Here is a 17,724-nt window from a genome sequence, read left to right on the forward strand (position 1 = left end):
TCTATCAATTGTCTACCAAATCTCACAACATCCTTGGCGCTGCCTCTTATGGTTTTAAGAAGATATTACGGTTAATGAACTTTGCAAGGGGTGTGGCTTAATCTGGCAAGATTTATAACTTCCAAATGGCTTGAACCCCTGAACACACCCTAATTTTTTCATAATTTTTGAAGATCAAGGGGCGCTGCATTTAATCATTAAAGATGTGCCTTTTTGGCATATTTTCATAATTTCTTACAGTTGTAAAAGACCGAACTCCTCCCAGGGATTAAACCTGATTCTTTTCAAATCCACGCTGTGTGCTCTTGAGACCTTGGGCTCTAAAAGTTGCATTTTGCCAGAAGAAATATTAAACTATGTGCGTAGGGCGCAATAAACCCCCCCCCCACCACCTTTTTAAAGATTTTGAAGGAAGTTGGGTCATGTACGGTATTTTGAGAGGCTTTTATTTTGGGATGGAACATCAGAATGTCCTGGTTATCCATAAGTGTCACATTGGGGATGTCTTCTAACAACCTGAAGTGGAATGGTCATGAAAGTATTGATTGTTTCCTTTTCCTTTCCTTGGTGATTGAGATATTGAAGGAAAATGGCTATTGTATGGAATTTTGAGAGGCTTTAATTTTGGACTGGTACATCAGAATGTCTTGGTTATCACCAAGTCACACCCTGGGGATGTGTACTCTCTACCTGAAATGGAATTACTGTGTAACTATTTACTGCCGCAGAGCCACCTACTGGTAACAGGAAGCCACATTTTCTAGTTATATTTATCTCTTTCATTGAATAGGTCCAATATAAAAAGTGAAATGGTGCCAACACCTCAATAATTCCATGTTGGGATCATGTGCTCAATGGGGTTCTCAAGATGGGCAGTTTTGGGTTCAGGGTCCATTTTGGTCACATCTGACCATAGCATCTTCTTCCACATGTTTGTGTGGCGAGTGGAACTCTTTGGGTGTGGAGCGCCTTTTTGGCCCGCTCGACACCGATGACACCGGCAACGCCAGCCGGGGAATTTCACCCCGAGAATGGGATCGTACTACAATTAATTCAAATACAGAAAGCACACAGGTTCGATTTATGCGTGAAGCCAGAGACGTAGTTCCGTTATAACAATTATTTTATTTAATACCATTTAAAATACCAGACCTACTAAATATGAAAAGTAGGTACTGAGGCCCTACCGGTGAAGGGACGGGGTCTCAGGGAAGGATCACCCCAATCACACGTGAACACACACTACGGCAAGCAAAACTCAAATTAAGCCAAACGGGGGAAAACACAGCACACGAGAGGGAGACACCGACACCACCACCTTCGGCACTCAGCAACTATGGAAGGAGAGCATACAGTTATTGGGAGGGAAAGTAAATCAATAAACCAAAAAATAAATGAAAACTACTTCAAGGCAAATCTAGGCAGCAAAGGTTTCTTAATAGCTGCCTATAGCCTACCAACCCAAAATGACAAAAATAGACAATATAATCAACAAAATTTGTCTTTTCATCAGAACTTAAACAAAAGAAATATAAACCAAAATCACTTAAATCATAATTTAACAAATAAACCCATAAACATAAATCCCAAACTCCATACACATAGTGGCAAAACCGGGCAACCCAAAAGAAGGCAAACTATCATTCGGGTCGCAATCAGACAGCCCTGCCCGACACTTTGAGCGACAAATCCGGGCGCTTCAACTACGAGTTGTAGTTGGAATCCAAATAAAAGAGACAAAACAGCAGCGTGGCAGGGAAAGGAGGGGTTGGTGCAGATACCAGCGCACGGCGAAGCAATTTTACGACCCTGGTGTGCACAAAACCAAATTTACTGTTTTAGATTTCAGAACATACATGCCAGTCAGGGAGTGTCGCACCCGTACACCTGCCGCCCTCATAAAGCTACACACAGCCTACAATAAAACGGCCGATTACTTGACAACTCATTCATTAAAATACATGAGAGGAGAAAGGTTTGTCCGACCTACCAGCGGCACCGCTCAAACCAATTCCGTTAAAGGAAAGTTTGGGTTTGTGACAGGGAGACACTGCAAAAAGACAATACACTCTGTAATGGTCATCCCAACACAACCAAGGCCTTTAAGTAAAAAAGAACAATTAAGCACACTACATTACCTGTTGCACAACCGTGAACGCGCCGCGAACGCGAGAGGACCCAGAGCGGAAATGTACCTCCAGCAACAAAGAGTAACGGGTCAAGATGTCAAACCCCCCGCCTATATAGCATGCAGTAACTTCCTGATTGGTCCAAAGAGAATGAAGTGATTGAAACCACCTGCGACCAGTCAACCTGCTACAATTGCAGTGTCTCCCACATAACTGGTGTTAAACTCCAAATTTCTTATGCAGCTCATCCAGAGTTACATTGGCCTCTTGATTGCTGCTCTATTAAAGACATCACAATCTACTCAGAAAGAATGTCGCCTTTCACGATGTTCATGATAGACTAAATGAAAACTTAAATCGTGACAAAGAAGAAAAGAGAACAAATGGAACAGTGGTTTCAACTCGAGACATACTTTTATCTAAACTGCTCCATATTTCTCAATTCTCATGACATCCTTACCCTCTATACCCATCCATATTATAATCCAAGCCTGGTGGAATCATGAACACCACTGATTTGCGAACACCACAGTAGCGAGGACCCGTCCAATCTTAATTTTAAGATTCTAGTTCAAATTAGAAATTTATACTAAATTTGATATACTCAAAACAAATATCAAACCGTGCCATGTTATCCTCTTCCACACCTAAAGCAAGTGTTACAGGTGTTTTAAAGATACCACGGTTGGAGTTTGAAGGTATTGTGTCTCAAAGAGAAGTACGTCCCTCTGCTTTACATTGACAAACTGTTGTTGAGCTTGGTTGTCCATGAACCCATACAACTGATGTTTTTAATCAGCCACATTATGGAGTACATATAAAATAGATGCTTTGTGGATTTACCTAGGCCTAGCCTAGGGATTGACACACCATATGTGCAGGTGTTCTTTGTTTTTCTTCCCAGATCCCTTTGCCACCTTTGTCTTAGGCCTTCGCACATTGTTCCTTAAAAACATTTCCTGTAGAATGTTGAGGCAGCGTGTGAAGAGCTTGAAGCACTGAGAAATTCTTCAATCTTGATTTTTTCCTTCTCTGCTCCTTTCAGTCCAAACACCTTCCAGAAATCCCATTTCTCCTGTAACTTAACGTTTCTTTGAACGTTTATTATCTGAATACCCCATCATATATCCTTGACCGCATGTATCCCATAGAATTGTTTTTTTGCCAATACAAATGACAGGATTATTCCAAAGTGAGGAGTTGTCCTGTTTGTAATTAGGGGATACCAACATCTTCTGTGCTCTTGCCCATGTCCACTGAGAGTTTTTTATGTGACACTATGTCCATAACCTGGCATGGTGCTGCTAGATCATCCATTCTTAAATCTGTTTGTGTATGGTCAGTTAGCTCTGGTGAGGTCAGAATTAACTGATGAAGTATCTATCGTTTTTTTTATACTTTTACCGCTAAAAATATTCCCCTAATGACATATCACATCATACATTTTAACTAAGACCAGGCAGCAGAACAACATGCCCATGGTATTTAACATGCAGTTTCTGCTAACTGTTGCAGTAAATCAGTTGAAAAATGTTCATTGCACACCCGCAAACATGTGTTGATTAATACATATTGACTCACAGATACATTTTCCAACCTGCTGTATAAACCGAATTATGCCATTGAGGTGTGAAGTTTTTAAAAGGAATCGATCTTTGTAGAAGAGTCGTACTGAGCAATGAGACACGCCACTGCCCGATCACACACTGGGGCATGCGTGTACCTATTTTTTCCTCTCCACCAGGATTTATGAATTATTAAAAAGTGCTGTTGGGAGCTAGGGCAATTTACTTTGACTGCTGTGGAAATTATACATTTGACATTGACAGATGTCTGTGCACCATGCGCTACTTGGAAGGATGAATGGGAAGAAGGGGTTGCACTCAAGGTGTTTTGGTATTCAAAGTTTCAGGTTAACAGATTAAATCCCCCGGTATTAATGTCAAGGTCCGTCGTCCTCAACCTGCCTGTTCAGGTAGAGTAACCAATGTCACGGTTACTCTACACTTGATCAAGTGCGTATTTGCCTACACAAGCACGTTAGTCTCCTGATGAATAAATCCAAGCAAATAAGGGAGATCACTTTCCATCTCTAAATGCAAAAAACCACCCACACCTGCCCCTCACTTACTAAGTCATTAGTCATCCACCAGAGCAACCACCCCCACAGCACAAACATACACATGCAAATTTAGCTACGCAAAAACACACACAAGCACTCTTAAAATACTAAAGAATGGAACTACAACCTTTTCTCTGGAATATTTCCTCAGAACCCAGGATAGTTTTTCTAACCTGAGATGAAAGCATACAGAATACATCTGGGTATGTTGCTATAGGGTTTGGGTAAATAGCTGTCCATGTTAACTTGATTAAATTGGCAACAATTGAAGCCACAAAGTGATGGACTTTCATAACTGATTTAACAAAGAATACAAAAGATGCTTTTAAAAATGGGAATAAACTGCTCCATGCTAATCCAATCATACTCCTATTGGAAATAAAATTATTCATCTCATTTGACAACTACTGCCATTGTGTTTGGGTTATCATAAAATGTATAACATGGCAGTGCAAAATATATTCTTCAATCAATCAAACTTTTATTTCAGACTCAAGGTCCAGATAGTACAAAACAGTAACAATTAATATAAAGATTAAAAAATACATAGATCTACAAATGGCTCATGAACAGGAAACCGTACTATTGTCTCCACAGCTGGGACCGGTAGCGTGAAGTGCTAAACTTATGTTTGACAAACCCAAGATTATTTTCTGAGATGTTAACCTAAGTTATGAATGCTCAAGCGTAGATATAGTATAGTTATATCATGTATAACCGCTACGGAGACGTATTTCACGAAAGACTCCCCGAGAACAGGCTGCTCTCTGTTGGCTGAGATGAACTGAGCGCCCAGTGTGGAGGTGTAATTTGAGCATGTGGTCATGTTTTTATATCTTATTCGAAACTATTCCCTGGCTTGTTCCATGTGCAGTACCAGAAGATGATGAATGCATTACAGTTAAATGATCTGCACTGGGATATGTGAGGCAATTTCATAGTTATTGATCTTGGCCTTGTCCATAACATTATCTCCCAAGTTAGGGGTCAACTTGAGGTTTCCATTGGCAACAAACACTTTCCCCCGAGGGACAACCCCACTTCCCAGATGACGCGGTTCATTTGGAGAGCCAATTCAGAGGATTCAGGGATCTTATATATATATTTTAACTCCACCAACGGCTGTATAGGAGTATGCTATCGCCAAGCATCCACCCACACTGTTATCCAGAGATAAAAGAGAAGTGGGGACAGCAAAGATCCCCTTTGTGAATATGAGGTAAGAAAAAAGCAGAGACGTTGACTTCCTCTGGCAGTTCATCCAAACGTGTTGCTCTTCTTGGGTTATTCTGGTTAAGTACACCAATGTGAGAGAACTTGGCCTTTTGTATTTGCTCTCCCTAAACCTACATGAGTTGCACAATCACAAGACCAAAAGATGAAGCACTCTTTGTTCCCTTTTGTCTGACGTTGGAAATGGCACAATACATTTTTGATGGTTTAATATTATGATGTGTACCGTGATACCCACACAAAGTATACAAGGACCTTAAGGTAACAAATGAAGGGCCTTTTCCTGAGTCAGAGCTAAGATGAGAATGTAAGTCATCCATTAGTAATGCAGGGATGATACATTTGAATTAGATTAGCTTAACTTGAAAAATGGTTAATGCTGTTGGCAGAAGTAAAAACGTAAAGTCTCATTTAGAAAGCATCAAAAAATGGGTTATTTACAAAGACTTATTCCATTGGTAAATATGAGTTTATGGTCTCAATCTGTTTTAACTTAATTATTATTTAATCATTTTAAATAATTATGATAACTACAACTTAATTTTAGGCATCTACCCTAAAATTAACTCAAACCATTACCCATTGCGATCCGTGTCACAGTTCGGCTGCACACTCTCCTCACGCTATTTTTCAGTCACTCGCACCTCAGTCGTTTGACTTCACCTGTTCACACACCTGCCTCTGATCACTAATCAAATCCCTTTTTCCTGCCTCACACGCACACTTCATCAGATTGGTCTTCTGCTTCCATGCAAGACTCTCCAGCACTTGTTTTCCGACAGCTCCTGTCGCCCACCCTGCCTGCCTACCCCGGTTTAACTTGCTAGCCCAACTGACTGTGAACCTACCCACTTTTTGTCCTAGCGTTATCTGCCTGCTGTCTCTGCATCTTTAAATAAAAAAGATCCCTGGAGTAGTGTGATTGCATTTGGGTTCGCACACGTACTATTGCAACCTGACTTTTTTCAATAAATGCCAACCTTGAGACATCATGTTTACACTTTTTCAATTTTGAATTACTCTTAAAACATGTCTAACTAATTTGTGTTATTAGTATTAAACATTTTAAATCTGTTTTCAATTATCTATTTCATATTGTTTCTCAAAACCTAATGCTATATTTACACCGAACGCGACGCAACTGCGTTGCCTCAAACGCTCTGGACGCGCCGCAGGACTCTAGTACATTTACCTGAACCCCAGGATGACGGTCACCTCATGTCCTTTAATTCAAACATTGTTTTAATGTACAATGATAACAATAACAAGCCTTCCTGGAAAAATTCCGTTCCGTGACTTAAATATAGTATTTATAAACCTCGAAACACAGTTGTACTACACAGCGCTCTCATTTCCTCATTCATTCATACTCTGAATCAGGCGGATTTTAGCGCAGTTTCCACATATGAACAAAATAAGATCCTGTTACGTTAAAGACTAAAAAGTTGTCTTGAACATGGCATGTTCTTTTCTGGACAATCCTGTTGATGAAGAAAAGAATATTGAGGCCCTGATTAGATATATTGTAATTTCCACGTAACTACTTGTTTGGACAGTATCGTTTTTTTTCAGTCGATCAAATTTGTCCATAATCTCACCCGTCCTCGTATAACTAACGTCCCCCATCGTGGACATGCTCTCACATCCGAGCACATTCTTTGTGAAGCATTACGTTTTTTGCAAAAGGAAGTTTCCTTTATAACATCGGTGATGCAGAAAATATTAGTAAAGCTACTGTATGCAGAGCCGTGAGAAAAGTGTGCCTCGCTCTGAAACATCTTTGTGGTGTTCCCTGGACACAAACCAGTGAGAGCCATTAAAGAGGAGTTCCACAGGATTGCAGGTGAATGATGTAAAACCCTTTATATATATATATATATATATATATATATATATATATATATATATATATATATATATATATATATATCCGTTAATGTCAAAATGGTATAAGGAATTGTCATTTATTTTAGGATTTCCCAATGTGATTGGAATGTGTGTCCCATCAATGCAGCCAATCATTGCTCCTTCAGTAAATGAAGCCTTTTCACAGCATCAATGTGCAGGTAAATTCACCACTGTCACAAAATGTAATATACCACATCACAATACTGCAAGTAACAAGCGTCATTATCTGTACTATCGAGATCAAATGTGATGCTGCATACCAAAAAAACAATGTAGAGGCCAAATGGCCTGGGTCTCAGCATGACTCATGAGTATATCCAAGCAGCCAAAAGCCTTATAGAGTATTATTCAACTGTCTCCCTCTTTAAATACACTCAAACGAGTTTGAAGGCCTTCTGCTGGGTGACAGAGATTACCCGTGCCAGCCCACTCTGATACCCTGACCCTGATCCAGGCCCACAAAGCAACTTTAATATGGCCCACTGCAGGACAAGAGCCCTGGTGGAGATAACCATTGGCCTGTGGAAAGCTCGTTAGCAGTGGCTACACCACCATTATTATGGCATGTGTTGTTCTCCATAATTTTGCCACAATTGTAGGAGAGCCACACCCTGCCCAACAAATAGAGGACCCTGATGAGGACCCCATCTACCCTGCAGATTTCCAGGATGGAGGAGCAGTCAGTGACATCATATGCAGAAATCACTTCAGCGACTAAAACTAATGCACCACCCAAATCAAGAAAATGTATCTAACTTCATTTTGTCTTCTTTATTTACTAAAAATTCAAAAGCAACAATTAGGTTTATATATTATTTCAATATTTAACACAAATCACTTGTAATCATGCACCCACCTCTAGCTTGTATTTTAGGATTTGGATTTCGAGATCCGTCTTTTGTATCCGGTGGTTGAGCAACACCATTTCTAGGTCACTAGGATCCTATTAAGGTCCTTTGCAGGTAACTGGGAATACATAACATCATGACATTAAAATCATACAGTTGAACATTATGAATCTCTGGCAGTGTGTTTAGTTGTAATGTGGAGGTTGATGGACCCTCCTCCTGTTGCCAAGCCATGTTCTGTATAATATTCAGTCATACATGTCACACTCCACATTCTACACAGCAGTGTTAGGAATTGTGAATGTGGAGATGACTATCTGTCACATAGTGGTGATAATACCTCTGGATCCCTCTCTGTCACAGCAGACAATGTCAGGAATCAGGAATCAGGAAACGTTTATTGCCATAGTATGTTGTACATACATGGAAATTGTCTTGGCGGAAGGTGCATGAAGACAGTACAATAAAGACAATAAGGACAACATAGTGCAAATGAGATAAAAAATAGAATAAAATAAAAGTATAATAAATATAAAATATAAGCTATGGGTTAGTACGCTAAAAACTAAAGCTATGGGTTAGTAGTTTAGAGGAGATAAGATAAAATTAGGAATAAAAATAAGGATAAAGTGCACCAGCTAAACAAAGTGACGGGTGACAGGTGAAAGTGACACAGTGATGATGAGCATGGGAGTCAGAGTCAGTCAGGGGGGGGCCCGGGCTCTGTTGATGAGCTTGACTGCCGAAGGGAAGAAACTGTTCGTGTGGCGGGACGTCTTAGTCCTGATCGACCTCAGCCTCCTGCCGGATGGAAGGGGCACAAACAGTTCATGTCCAGGGTGGGAGGGGTCGGCTGCAATCTTTCTGGTCCGCTTCAGAGTCCTGGCAGCGAACAAGTCCTGAAGAGACGGAAGATTGCAGCCAATCACCCTCTCCGCAGAGTGGATGACACGCTGCAGCCTGCCCTTGTCCTTGGTTGTGGCTGCAGCGTACCACAATGTGTTCTCTTCATCGGTTTCCTGTGGAGATGAGCATTGTTATAGACTCCAAACAACTTGCATCATGTCTGGGGTATTTATTTATCTTACAGTTGCCACCCGTCAGTACAGTTACGTACAGAATCGTCCCATATTTTCTGAGTTGTCGGCCAATCATGGGGAGTCACTGTACATGGTAGACAGCCAGTGATAGGGGGAGATCAGGAGAAGCCGGTGTTCAAGTCAAATTAGGTAGAGAGGAATGGTTAATAACAGAGTACAAAACGTTACAGCTCATCGAGATAGTGTGGGGGGTATCTTCTCACTGTGTTCTCAAACAAGACTGAACTGCCACATTGCTAGCCAGAACGAGCCCACCTGTTTACCCTGCCGGGATCTTTCCATCTGGTTAGCAGACCTGTAAGGGTTGTCTGGAAGCTCACCAAACTACCAGCCTGCTAGTCTGAGGACCCTGTGGCCCATCTCAATCTTGCTTTCTTGTCAAAGAAACTACAACTATTATTGTCGCTGCACAACTCTAAGCCCACTTCATCTCCTAACATCTATTCGAGCCATTTCAATAAAGTTTATTTTATTACATCTTAAACAAATAATATTACATTGCATGCATGTAATAACATCCCTCAAAGTTGTCTCATATCAACCTACACTGGTTTTGTGAATGTGTTTAAAAGAAACAGCCTCCACTTGGGTATAAATAGGTACAGAATATAATAAAAATATAATAAAATATATGCTATGGGTTAGTAAGTTAAGAAATGAAGATAAAAGTGCCCCAGCTAAACAAAGTGTATGTGCATGTAGAGTGAGATTCAGTCAGGAGGAGTCAGGTCTGGAGATTCCAGAAGGGAAGAAACTGTATGGCGGGAGGTCTTAGTCCTGATGGACCTCAGCCTCCTGCCTGATGGAAGGAGCACAAACTGTTTATGTCCAGGGTGAGAGGGGTCGGCTACAATCTTTCTAGCCCGCTTCAAGGTCCTGGAAGCGAACAAGTCCTGGAGAGACGGCAGATTGCAGCCGATCACCCTCTCTGCAGAGCTCTGGGCTTCTTGGGAACAGAGATGATGGTGGAGGCCTTTGAAGCAGGCTGTAACGTGGCATGTCACCAAGGAGGTGTTGAAGATGGCGGTGAACACAGGAGACAGCTGGTCAGCACAATGCTTCAGGGTGTGGGGCGAGACTGGGACCGGACCGGCTGATTTACGGGGTTCTGTCTTTTATAGAGCCGGTTAACGTCTCTCTCCAGGACAGAGAGGGACGGTGGGGGAAGGAAGGGTAATCCAAAGGTGTGAGCAACTGATGGGTCAGGGGAGGGAAAACAATTTGCGACAAAAACAACAAACAACTGCTCACCGCTCGCTGGCCAACTCGCATGCAACTTCCTGTGTCGCTCTTTTCCGTATTTTCATTAAAAAACAAACTACTCAGAGTTTAAATCAGATCGATTTGAACTCTAGGCCAATTGATTCTCACACATGTGCAGTCAAAAGTTATATACAGTCTGTTAATGTACAAATGTCAGTTGTCTATTACTGAATCTTACAGACACAAACCACACTGATAGGAACACTATTCCTCAGGCCGAATCTCAAGAACTCTTTTCCTCTCAAGGTTTGGACCTGAAACTAGGGTTTCCACCTTTTGTACAGAAAAAAATGGGACGGCTATGGCTGACGTGGGGGTGGCGGCGGACGATGGGGCAGACGCGTTTGGGGGCACGGACATTACCGGACGACTCTGCGATCCGCTGGTGAATCCTCTCCCACTCTAGTTGGTACTTTTGCATAGGCAAGGCAAGTTTATTTGTATAGCGCCTTTCATACACGAGTCAGACTCAAAGGGCTTCACATCATAACATGTCATACAATAAAGTGAAATAAAATGCAAGAATTAAAAGACAATTAAGAAACAGCAAATACAATTGTAAATATAAAAATAATTAAAAGTTACAGTGCAGAGTGATAGATTAAAATCTTATTAAAATTGTTTAATTAAAGGTTAAAAGGGCAATGTAGGAAAACATTTAGCAGAAGGCGAAGATAAAAGTTTTCAGTCTTGTTTTAAACGTGCTCAGAGTTGGGGCGAGTCTTAAATCTTCAGGAAGTTTATTCCAGCTGTTTGTTGCATTGTAGCTAAATGATGCTTTCCCATCATTTGTATTTACTCTGGGAATCACATATAACAGATTGGTGTCAGAAGATCTTAGTGATCTTGAAGGCTTATGTAGTGGAAGCATATCAGTGATATGCTTTGGCCCTAAACCATGTAGTGATTTATATGTGAGCAGTAGGATTTTGAAATTAATTCTCTGACATACTGGGAGACAATGTAAGGATTTAAGAATTGGTGTACTGTGCTCACATTTTTTGGTCTTTGTTAGCACTCTAGCAGCAGCATTCTGAACAAGCTGGAGCTGCCTGACAGTTCTTTTTGGAAGACCTGCAAGGAGACCATTACAATAATCTAGCCTACTAGTTATAAAGGCATGTACAAGTGTTTCTAAGTCTTGAGCTGACATGAGCCCTCTAAGTCGTGCTACATTTTTGAGGTGATAGTAGGCCGATTTTGTTACTGATTTGATGTGACTCTCTAAGTGTAAATCTGAATCCATAATAACCCCCAGATTTCTGGATTTATTTGATGTTTTCAGGGACACAGAGTGAAGGTGTTGGGTTACTTTAAACCTTACTTTTTTAGCACCAAATACAATGATTTAGTTGTAGGAAATTTTGACACATCCAGTCTTTGATTTGATCAATGCGCTGGCACGGCAAATCTATGGGGTAGTCGTTTGGTGATAGCGCTACATGGATTTGGGTGTCATCAGTGTAGCAATGGTGGTCAATTTTATTATTTTGCATGATTTGTCCTAGTGGGAGCATGTAGATGTTGAATAAAGTCGGCCCTAAGATCGAACTATGGGGGACTCCACACGTTACGTCGGTTGGTTCTGATACAAAGTCACCAATGGAAACAAAATAGTTCCTGTCTTGTAGATATGACCTGAACCAGCTTAAGACTGTGCCTGAGAGCCCCACGCAGTTTTCCAACCTGTCCAAAAGTATTGAGTGGTCGACAGTATCAAGGTACGTACTGAGGTCGATCTAAGGGAGTAAAAGTGGGAGTAGGGCGGGGGGTAAGTGGGGGTAACTCCCGGAACTCCAAGGGGGAGGAGGGGGGAGAAAGGTTTATTGACGGGTCTTAGACAAAACCAGCTCAAACTAGTGCTCAATGACATGAGGAAATTCTAAAAAGAGTCAGAGTCTGACAGCAGGCAGACTCTTGGATGGATCGCTTGCTGTTATGTGTGTAGAGTCTCCAGGTGCAGCTGCAGGGAATTGTTCAATGTATCTTTTTCTCTTCTAAATAAATGTTAACTTTTTACCTTTTAAAGTGCCGGATTCTTCTCATCAACCAACTCAGGGAGATTGAAAATCCCAACAGAGAATATTGAGGATATATAAAAAAAGAGAATATAGATGTAATAAAGAGGGAATTACAATTGCTGATCAATGTTTTTCCTACACAGAAGCTGCCATGAAGGCCACAGAGAGCCTGACATGAACCGAGACACCAACAAGCAGATAGACCTTTCTGGATCTGCCTCATGCATGATCAGAATCAGGAGACATTTATTGCCACATATGCTACACACAGTCATTTGTCTTAATGGTTTGTGTGATTTAAGAAAAAATAAAGCAAAATTAGATTAAAAAAATACAGGCAAAATCTAAATATATATAAATGGATAAGATGTAAGACCTTGAGCCAATTGCTTGCAGGGGATTGCACTGTTGATGACTCTCATGGCAGATACCGGACTCCTCCGAGGCGTGGCTGGCCAACCAGGGAGGTGAGTACAATAAGGTCACCTAGCTCAGTGATTCTTAACCATTGAAATATTTCAACTTGATGCTTGACACAAACACAGCTGAGACTGAACGCCTTGTAAGTATATTTGTGTCTAACCAAGAGACGCTGGCACCGAGCCGACACAACAGGTGATACTGGTCAGCCTGAAGCAGCGCTGGAAGCCGCGTCATCCAGGAGGAGTCAGTGAAATTGTATGGATGATGCCAAACACAAAAGTGCTTGCGGACCCGACGTTTGCGTTATTTAAACAACAAATAACGAGCAGAGATTGGTTATTTTCTTTCTATAGTGGATAGCGAAATACAACTTACGGTTGAGTAAAGCGGGGTGAATATTTGCTTGGCTTTTGGTGGGAACGCAGCATAACGCTCCCAAAGAAGCATTGGCTTCACTGTTTATTTTGATCTCAGTGGCTGTATCGCTCCTCGCTGTGTTTGGGTGCCTCTAATACATGGTATTGGAGGACTACATCAGCGCCGGGTGGATGCTACCATGATTAACCAAGTTGAACCAACAGGTATCTCAACAGGACAATCAAAATTGGGGAAAAAACGGCAGAATGCTTAGGGAGTCATCTCGATCCCGTGACCGATTTATATCGAGGCCTCAATGGCTTTATTGTCAAAGAATTGCGAAAAGTGATGAAATTATGAATTAAAGTATTTCTGGTATTGGCAAAAACAGACAGCTATCATCTATTTTATGTCATACCAGGAGGTCAAGCTTGTGTTTGTGTCCTGTCGTCACGTCTGTTTTTGAACATCCTGTTTTATTTTGGTGTCTAATTCTCCTCTCGTTTCAGGTGCATTGCCCTTCCTCATGTGTCTCCTGTTGATTGTCTTCCCTGATTCCTAATTGTGTCCACCTGTTCCCTCACCTCCCTCATGGATACTTATAGTCTGCATCTCCCCTTGTCCTGTAGCAGTGTGTCTTGCATTGCAAGTTAAATGTATTCATACCCGCGTCATAGTTTCCAAGGAGAATTATCATTTGTTACCTAACTGTTTGTGAGTATGGTTAAATAGTGGAGTGTTGAGATAAATCTGTATCAGTCAACCCATCTCTGCATCCTTGTCCTTCCCTCAAGCCACGTGTTTGATATTAATATTTACAAACAACTTCAAAGCAATCCATTGACATTATATCTTCCTTTAATGTCTTTGTTTTATGTAATTAGTCAATTAGTTTACGCAGGGTGTAATGCTCAATCCGGAGAGAAGGTTACCAATAGTAGGCTCAGGCGAGCCTACCCCCACGATAAGTGTCAATCAACCGACACCACGGGCAGTTGACCGACAGACGCCCAGTGCATGGTGTTCTGTATCGACTGTTTACAATGAAAAGTAAGGACCATGAATGCAGTTTATGACTATCCTCTTCCTACTCTATCCTTCTCAATTATCTGCATTTGTTTTAGATTCCACAGTGATGCTTTTTAGATGAAATGAAAATATTTGTTATACTTTTCAGACAATTTTAATATATGAATTGATCTATATAAATGAAGCAATCCTTCATGATATGTAGTTAGTACTTCATTGTAGACTAATGTGAGGTACTGTGTGATTTTGTATTTTTCTTTTAACCAATTTTTACCAATTGTTTTTTCTTTGAGCAGTTTTAAATAAATCAATTATGGCTGACTTCATTTTATTAATGTGCCTTTAGTAATATGGCTTTAAGTAAGAATTGCATTGGCCCCACCTTTGTTTCATTGGTATCAAAACATGAATTTAAACAGCATGACTTTGTACATCAAACTATCAAGTTCAATCTACGTAAAATCCTTGTTTTCCAGTTTTAGTTTTAGTCCATATTCTGCCTTCAGTTAGTCCTGACGTAGTAACACCATGAAGCTTTGTGCTCTGTTGCTAACATGAAGGCAGAGGGATCATTGGTTGTACAAACAGAAAAGAAACAGGATGCATGACATGTTGATGCTGAATATTTATTTCTATAGATGTGAAAGCAGACAGGTACACCTGCAGCTCTTCAAGTTTATGCTGAACTAGACTTTTATTGAACACACATAAGGCCTCGCCAGATAACATTGCTCATCGTTCCAGAGTCCCCAGCCTGGAAAAAAGAACAGACATGTGATTCAGTGGAATTTCATGTTTAGTGGTATTAATAGCTCTCGCGGGTCTTCCACATCGGCTTTGTACTGAAACAGTGCACGATGACCTCAGACGTGCTCCCTGATACGCCTCATCCTGCGACTGAAGCTGCTGTCACTTTTTAGATTAAATACTTTCAGATTGGGAAACTCATTGTGGTAAACTGCTGTGGTCATGTGATTTCTGACATCACGAAGCGATGCATGGAAACATCTGGCAGCGCTCAGTGAGACACCACAGGGTCAAATGAATAATGCAATCTATTTTTAATTTGCTATATAATAGTTTAGTTATATCTAGCTATTAAGCAAAATTCTAATAAATTACATTTGTATTGTTACATATGGCGCTGTCTGCTTTGCCCGTCTCCCCTTGTTTTTCCCTTCAGGTGCCAAACTGGCTGCACCTGGGATCCTGAAGCGAGGGGGCCCTGGTTTTAAAAGGAGGAAGGGGTCTTCTGATTGGACCACAAAAACCTCTCTGAAGTGTATTAGAATGTATGATATTATTATTATTATTAATATCATTTGAATTCTGTTTGTACTTACGGCTTGTGGTAATTTATGTATTCTTTTAGTAATAAATACTTCATTATAAACACGTGTAGAATACTTTTGATTTCCCTTACCTATTGTAATAATCATCCTCATGCAATAAAAGTGTCTTTTATTCTCAGAAGTCTAGATTCATCTCCACCTAGTCTCCTCCCGAGTCTTTGGTTTACTTACTCCAGTAGTTCATCTCAACGCAGTGCTCTCTCCATAGGAAGTTGTCTGGTTGTTTATTAGCCCAATAGGAGAATCCTAACATAGGTCCACTTCCATCAGTCCAGATAAATTGATTATCACTCTGTTTGGTCTAAAATATTGACGGAAAGAGAATTTATTTGTGGTGACTTTTTATTGTCGTTCAAGGATTCAACAATAATTTATTGTCTTCATGTAAAGAAAAGATTATAAAACAAAATGCATTTGTAGCTCACTTGGACCGAGCATCAGAACATCAGCTCATAGTCCACCGATCCTTAAGTTCTAGTACAACACTTTGACCAATCAACAGCACAAGCCGGTTATATATTAAATATATATAATATGTAAATATTCTAAATATTGTTTTTGTGAACTCACCAGAGGAACAAACTGAAGTGCAACTTTCTCTGCTTACCATCTGCCTTTTCAGGCCGATCCAGTAATGAGCTTTTCCAGGTGTTTCTCTGTACATGGCACATTGCACTATAGACAGCTCTATAGGGCTCTTGATTGACACCAGATGTCCACCCGGTAACTTTTGACAGGTTGTCTGTAATCAGCCAGAAGTAAATCATGAAGGCAGTTCACATTCGCTTTGTTTTGAAAGAGGAAAGTTCACAAGAGCATCAGTAAAATTACCTCTGCGTCATCAAAACTGAGGTGGGCGTTGTGGAAGAAGGCCTTCACACAGCGGTTTGGACCCATATGGTACCAGCCTTTACCCATGTCTTTTCTACATGGATCTTTATATTTTGTACTGCACATTTCTTCAGGTGTCCCTGTGTCAAATAAAAATACTTTTGTTAGTTTTGTGTTTCTATTGTGGAGGTAGAAGATCATTTAAAGACTGTTTGGTTCTTACACTCTGTAGTGGCTAACATGGGCATCAACACCACCAGAAGGCAGGCGGCGATGCCAGCAGGACGCATGGTGCAAGGCTCACTGACGCAGTGTAAGAGGTGGCTATGTATAGATATGAGAATTGACAGAGTAAGTGAAAAATAATACTAATAGAAACATTTTAAACTGCTAATATTCATCTTCATTACTGAAGGTGAGTGATGAGGTTAAAATAAGATGACTGTTAATGACAAAAACACAGAATACATCAAAGGTATTCACAGGAGCAGCCAATTCGTATCGGTCCGTTTCCTTTGATGACAGAAGGCTAAAAAGACTCACCTCAGGTGTGACAACTCTTCCTCCTCCGTCTGGATGTCAGTGCGATCTTTTCCACAGTTAAATACTCTGAGCTGATGGCCTGAAAACATGGAAGTTCATGATGATCAAAGGCTAAATATTAAAAAGTCAACAAGTCAACGGCGGTTCCTCCCTGTCTCCAGGCATTGACCACTGTGTATTAGCTCATGTTCATCTGCCCTACAGGATAATTACTGCTACTGTGTTTAACTGGTCAACAGGCGTTATTATTCCTATTACTGTGGGAAATATCCCGCTGACATTCAGACGGAGGAGGACGGTGGAAGAGTTCTGTCCCACCTGAAGTCTGTCTTTGTCTATGTGTTTCAGGACAAAGATAAAAAGATCATTTGAGAGATCACGTTTGACTTTAAATGTCTTTTCTTCAGTTAAATACTCAGGCCTGATGCCCCGAGTACAGTATAATTGTAGTTTCAACGTCAATAGAAGGTTTTTCTTAAGTCAACGGTTCCTCCCTGTCTCCTGGCAATGACCAGTGAGTGTTTGCTGACATTCATCTGCACCTTGAAGGTACGAGGGTTACGGT

At 40.8% G+C, this 17,724-nt stretch overlaps 1 long non-coding RNA gene across 1 annotated transcript; it reads right to left on the reverse strand.

The window, feature by feature from the left end:
* Positions 1-7,443: 7,443 nt before the first annotated feature.
* On the reverse strand, positions 7,444-16,978 carry LOC134107837 (uncharacterized). The gene is made up of 5 exons (XR_009942830.1): positions 16,840-16,978; positions 16,617-16,756; positions 16,393-16,527; positions 15,957-16,086; positions 7,444-15,187 (listed from the first exon to the last, which is right to left on the reverse strand). It is a non-coding gene; the product is annotated as an uncharacterized LOC134107837 (long non-coding RNA).
* Between the last annotated feature and the right edge of the window lie 746 nt (positions 16,979-17,724).

Source organism: Pungitius pungitius, chromosome 20, assembly GCF_949316345.1.
Source record: "Pungitius pungitius chromosome 20, fPunPun2.1, whole genome shotgun sequence".
NCBI lineage: Eukaryota > Metazoa > Chordata > Actinopteri > Perciformes > Gasterosteidae > Pungitius > Pungitius pungitius.